This window comes from Triturus cristatus, chromosome 12, assembly GCF_964204655.1.
Source record: "Triturus cristatus chromosome 12, aTriCri1.1, whole genome shotgun sequence".
NCBI classification, from domain to species: domain Eukaryota; kingdom Metazoa; phylum Chordata; class Amphibia; order Caudata; family Salamandridae; genus Triturus; species Triturus cristatus.
Genome location: NC_140595.1, coordinates 752,897,009 through 752,903,008, shown reverse-complemented (window position 1 = coordinate 752,903,008; position 6,000 = coordinate 752,897,009).

The window sequence follows — 6,000 nt, the reverse complement described above, 5'->3', positions numbered from 1 at the left end:
TCAAAGGCACATTTGGGTAGAAGTGCTGGACCCCTAACAGCACCAAATCATAACACTACTGGAACCATGGACATTCTGCCAGAAAGAAAAGCTGCTGTGATATAGGAGGGACTGCCACTTAGCAAGCTGCTTTGTAGTGTTGATCTGCTGCCTGGTAATTGCTCTGCTACAGAAGGTTCTGACACTTTTCTACTGGCTTAGTTGTTGGCCTGCTGCCTGCTGCTTTTTGCCTTGTTGTCATAAGGACTGGACCGGCTCTCTAAATCCTTGCAGCCAGGTTCTCCAAGGGCTTGCCACCTGTTTGTGAAGTCTCATGAAAGACTTCCTTCAACCCTGCCCATGCTGCTGGACTCTGCCATCTATGAGCCCTACCCTTGCCTGAGGTGGTGACTCCAGTCTTAGGGCCTCAGAAGTGGGTTTTCTGCAGCTTCTCTACATTTACATTGATACATCTGCGACTTAGCGCCGATGCATCACCCTTCGATGCCAAAGCAGTGGCTACTAGACGACAGTGTGGCTAATGCCAACATCGCTCACTAATGATGGTCTGGTGGCTTGACAACTGCAGTGATCCTACTGACAAAGCCTCTAAAAAGATGCAGTGCCTGCAGTTCAATGGATCTTGATGAAGACTCGGGAAACCCTTTGCACAGCTCTAAGACAATGCACCAGGTTCTCGGCGTCGACAATTGCTCCAGTCCAGGCACTTTGTCAGCGGGACCTGTCTGAGTCCTGTTGCCAGCCTGCCCTTCATCGTGGTCTGCCTGAACTTTGAAGTTGCACCGGTCCCTCCCAACCTCAAGTAACCTTTTGACCACCTGTGACTTCTAAACATTGTTTTCACATTTAATCTTTAAAAATGAATATCTTGATTTCTACTTATGGGACTTTTGTCGTTGTGGTCTTGTTTTAATCAGATACATATTTTCTATTGATCTAAACTGGTGTGGAGTCTTTTTTTGGTTGTTCACTGTGTTACTTTAATTAATATGTTGCACAAATACTTTACACATTGCCTCTTAAGTTAAGACTGATTGCTCTGTGCCAAGCTACCAAAGGGTGAGAACAGGTTAATTTAGGGCTTGTATCTGATTCACCCTGACTAAAGTGGTAGTCCCCACTTGGACAGGGTGTATGCCTCAGCCAGCTAGAGTCCCCATTTATAAACTTTGCATCAAATCCCATGGGTGGTTGCCTGGGAATGTCATAGTATCACCCATGGGACACCACTTCAAAGTAATTCACTTTGAGGGTATTTATAGTACTTTGGACATTTGCCTCCGACTGACATGGTCTCGCTCTCGGGACTGATTGACTTCCAGTCGGAGGTTTCAACCGCCTGAATATGATGAGACTGAACACTATCCAGTCGGATACTCTCATTCTCTATGGGAGCTTGTGTTACGTCCGTTAACCGGCCGTAATACAGACTCATATAATGAAATGGGTGTTTGTGTAAAACCCTGCACCCTGTGGCAGGCACCCCATGGTGCATGCCTCACAGTGCATTGATTTATAGGGCAAAACGCTAGGTACCCCTTTGGCCACCAACCGTAGGCCACAGAGGCAAGAGATAATCATATACACAAGACTGGGTCTATGAAGGTATAGTCACCGTGTGACGCAATAAGCTGTGGTCCAAATCCCTATATCTTTCGGTATTTTGAACTCCCCTCTTTTCTTGATCTGAGGTAGTCACCAACAGCCTTTCACCTTCAATTTTAAAAAAAACTTTATAGAAAGTTTTACTTATGGCAATCCCCACTAATAATCCTCTCAGTGTAAAAACTCCCAAATCAATTACACCGGGTGTTTTTAGGTTCTTGAAATCAAATATATTTGAAACAATCCTTTGAAAAAATGTGAGAAGACAAGATGACACCTCACGTACGCAACACCAATTGAGCTTGCTGATTGGTACTCACCAGCTATGCCCACTTTTATCATCATCGGTTGTCATCTTGCCCAAAAAAAATATAAATAAAGTGTCCATGGAATTAAACCCAAATTGTGAAGGTAAGTAGTGAAATAATCACATACCAAGATGCGACTGAAAATGTGAGAGTAAAAAATGAAAAGGATGCACTTTCTATAGGGCCAACTTTATTCCTCCTTATATGTACACCCAATTCAAAACTTAAAAAGGTTGCTTAATATGCATACCATTGTACTATGCCAACATGTTTCATCGCCAAAATATTTGTACCTATTTCTTCAGGGCGAATACAGTCGCTTGGCACCAGTCGCGGACACCTCTTAACCTTTCATTCGGGGACTGCCAAAAGTAAAAAACACACAACACACATAATTCTCACTAGATAACCAGTTCTGCACAAATGGACATTTTCTTTAAATCTCTCACTTAGATTTATTCTTTACCCTTATTGAGCCATAGGTCCGCGTACCAGCTCATTTCTACAGGTACAACACGGGCTCCATATGTGAGTCCTCACAGTGGATTTGCATTCAGCTGTAATGCAAATCTGGAAGTAATGAAGTTTCTCATTAGACCCTGTAGCCCTCATTATATCCTCTATCTAGCGCTCGCAGCACCGAGTACTAACTGAGCTAGATGGGGGCTCACCACTTCACCTTGATTATGTAGCGTGATTATGAACAGATTCTCTCTGCCATTTAATCGCATGCTTGTTTAAATTCCCCTTCTTTTTTATATATAAAAACTCATACCAGGCATTCCCGATGACCCGGTGTATTTTTTCTTCTTTTTCTCTTTTTTTCTTTTAAAAGAACAAATCGTCTTCATATATCACTTATTATCCTCAAGATTATCCCAAAAATTAGATACTTGGAAATGGAACACACTTTTTTACTCGTCACACTGCTATTTGTCAGGGTCTTATTCGTCTGGTACGTTAACAAACCGCCCAAGGTGGACTGTGCTCACATAATAATCCTCCTCAAAAACGAGCTTGTTAGCAATTCTAAAGATGTTAACATGCAACACCCTCCTTTCCAGTCATTCCTCCTTACCACCCCAGGCCTCATGGAGCTCCTTGTCTCCACAGGTTAGCCGTGTACAGCCTCCGCCTCTATTTTTAAGCTTTCGCGGGAAGACGGCAGCGTCACCGCGTCATAACTGTGGGCGCCATCTTAGAGTGGGATGTTCAACCAACTTCCTTTCAACAGATAGATAGTTTTTTCTTTCGATCTGCTTCATATTCGCAATGACATTTTCAATTAGTTATGACTTCTTCTAACAAGTAAGCGTTTGTGTTCACCTATTCTCAGATTTCAAACCCAGAACGCCCTATTGTATCGTGGGGCTCTATTTACTTTTCTTTTTCTTTTCTCAAAAGGGACCCTATATACTGGGAGGATGTTATTAATTCAACGTTAGTTTTCAGCAATGCTCCATTGTTGTCATTATAAACAACCACACAACTGATGTAGTTATCATGCCCATTTATCTATGCTGGATGTTCTGCCAATGAACCAAAATACCCTATTTCTTATTTTACTTTTTGTTTTTGTTTTATTTGTTTTATGTTTCTATATTTTGTTTAACGCTACATATTGATGTCCAGCATTAACTCAATTGATACCCTTGGGCCCATCAATAACTACCCGATGTTCTCTAATGTAGTGTTAGTGTCGTCTTCCTTTTATAAAGGAACTGTCATCTTCCAAGCAAAAGTAGCTTATACTGTCTCTTGCGTACACCAGCAGCACCCTAACGGAGAGGTGAGATTGTCTTCAGCTCAGTGTTTTGCCTTGTTCCATTCGATTTGGCCGTTTAACCCAATTTGGTCGCACTTCTCCTGAAAAATCCATCGTGCTTCTTTCGAGGCCAGCAGGTCCTCGACATTTTGGGGGTTACCTATTATTCTCTCTAGTACCACCCACGTAAAAGTGTGTTTAGTTTCATGGCAATGTTGCACCAGTTTAGTGGTTAACTTGCCTGCTCTGATCGTACTCAGGTGTTCCTGCATTCTAACCTTCACCTTCCTCGTTGTGAGACCTATATATTGAAGGTCACATTGGCACGTCAGTCTGTATACCACATTTGCGGTGTTACAATTACTGAAACGCCTCAAGTACCAGGTCTTTCCTGAATTCAAAACAATACTCAGTGTCTTCTTGGTAAGTCCACATACAGAGCATGATCCACACGGATAATGCCCTGAAGGGATTGTTGACTCTGTCGGCTTCTGTAACCCTTCCACCCGTGTGTGCACAAGTTTATCCCTTAAGTTGCTAGATCTTTTAAAGGCAAACCTAGGGGGAGGCATAATGAAGTCTTTGGTTGACAATAATGACCAGTGCTTACGTATAGACTGACGGATCCGTGTTGCTAAAGGATCAAACGTCATGACCACGGGCAGACACTCGTCTTTTGTTCTTTCATTTTTCTGGAGCAATACACTCCGTGGTGTGTTGATCGCTCTTTTTCTTGCTTGTCTGATAATTTTACGAGGATACTGCCTCATCTCAAGTTTCGCACATAATCCTTCTGATTGATCAAGGAATGCTGCGGTGGAGGAACAGTTCCTGCCCCACCGGCAGATTATCTTTAAGGGCTCTAGGATGGTAAGAGTTGTAGGACAAAAGTGAGTTCTTATCAGTGGGTTTTTGATGTACTCGGGAGCATAGTGTATTCCCTTCTGCATAAATATCCAAATCAAGATATACCGCCATCTGACTGCTGTAATTCCATGTGAACCTAAGGCTAGAATCCTGATGGTTAAGCCAGTTAAGAAACTCCAGTAACCCATCTTCTTGTCCCGACCAGATGCAGAACACGTCGTCTATATACCTCTTCCAGAGACGGATCTTACTCTGGAAGGGATTAGACTGATGATATATAACGTGTTCTTCAAACTGGCCCACATAAACACAGGCCAAGCTGGGCGCCATTGTAGCGCCCATTGAACTGTGGAGCATCATAGAACCACTCTTGTCCATTAATGGACAAGAGTGGTTCTATGATGCTCCACAGTCTTTCGTGTTACAGTGCATAGAACTTGCCCTTACACGGAACTATATTTGTTATAAAGACAATATGTACTTACAAACTACAGGTACTTCAATGGGCTGTCTTTGGCAGTTCCAGCCTCGACAGCCACTTTTATGGTCCAAGAGGAATTGGGGTTTCTTTTTTTGGAGGGCCTAATTTCTCTTCTGCCACTGATCAGGTGACTCACAATTTGGGTGACACATGGGAATCGTCTTAACTGGGAGATTATCATGGACTGTTTGCATCCCCAAGGGTTGAGGTCAATCAAATGATTTACATACATACAGGATACCTTTGTTAAGCTAGGTAGAGCTGCCTTGTTTGACTCACCTTATAATGTTTTGGAGGCAGATATCTCCTGGACCCAGATTAACTTGCTTTCATGGAGGAAAGTAGAGAGAGAGGGGGTAGAACTTGAGAAGCCTTTGGTGTGAAGAGACACCTTGATCTTAACAGGGCCTGCTGCAGAACCTTATCTTCTTAATGTGTTCAGCTGCCATCACAGGTCTCTTCTTCCTAGATTCAGGTTTAACCAATTGCATTTGTTGTTAGCTTGTCCAAAGTCTAATATCCTAAATGTGTAGCCGAGGCCCTACCATTGTATTTTTCTGACCAGGATCTTATATTCTTTTTTTTATGATATTGCTCCTAGGACAATTTTATTACCTGCTGAAATCCCTAAATGTTGTCCAGGTTAAGCCTGCTCTCACGTACCTCAAGTTACTTCCAGATGTGTATGTAACCAATGTTGTTGCTTGCTTCCTGGCCTCATCGTTGAGGCTGTGGAAGGCATCTGGCATAGGTTTGGTGCTGCTTGATCTCTTGTTCATTATTCACTTTATCTTCTGTATGACACTTTTCATGACTGTCCAGTGTTCTGCTCCACCAGCTGGTCTTGACTATGAAGTTTGTTTATCTGATTTATTTTAGATTTATTGACATCATCCCATGAGGTTTCAATGTATATATGTTGTTGTGGCTCCAAATAAATTGGATTTTTTTCATATCTGCCTATTTTGCACAGT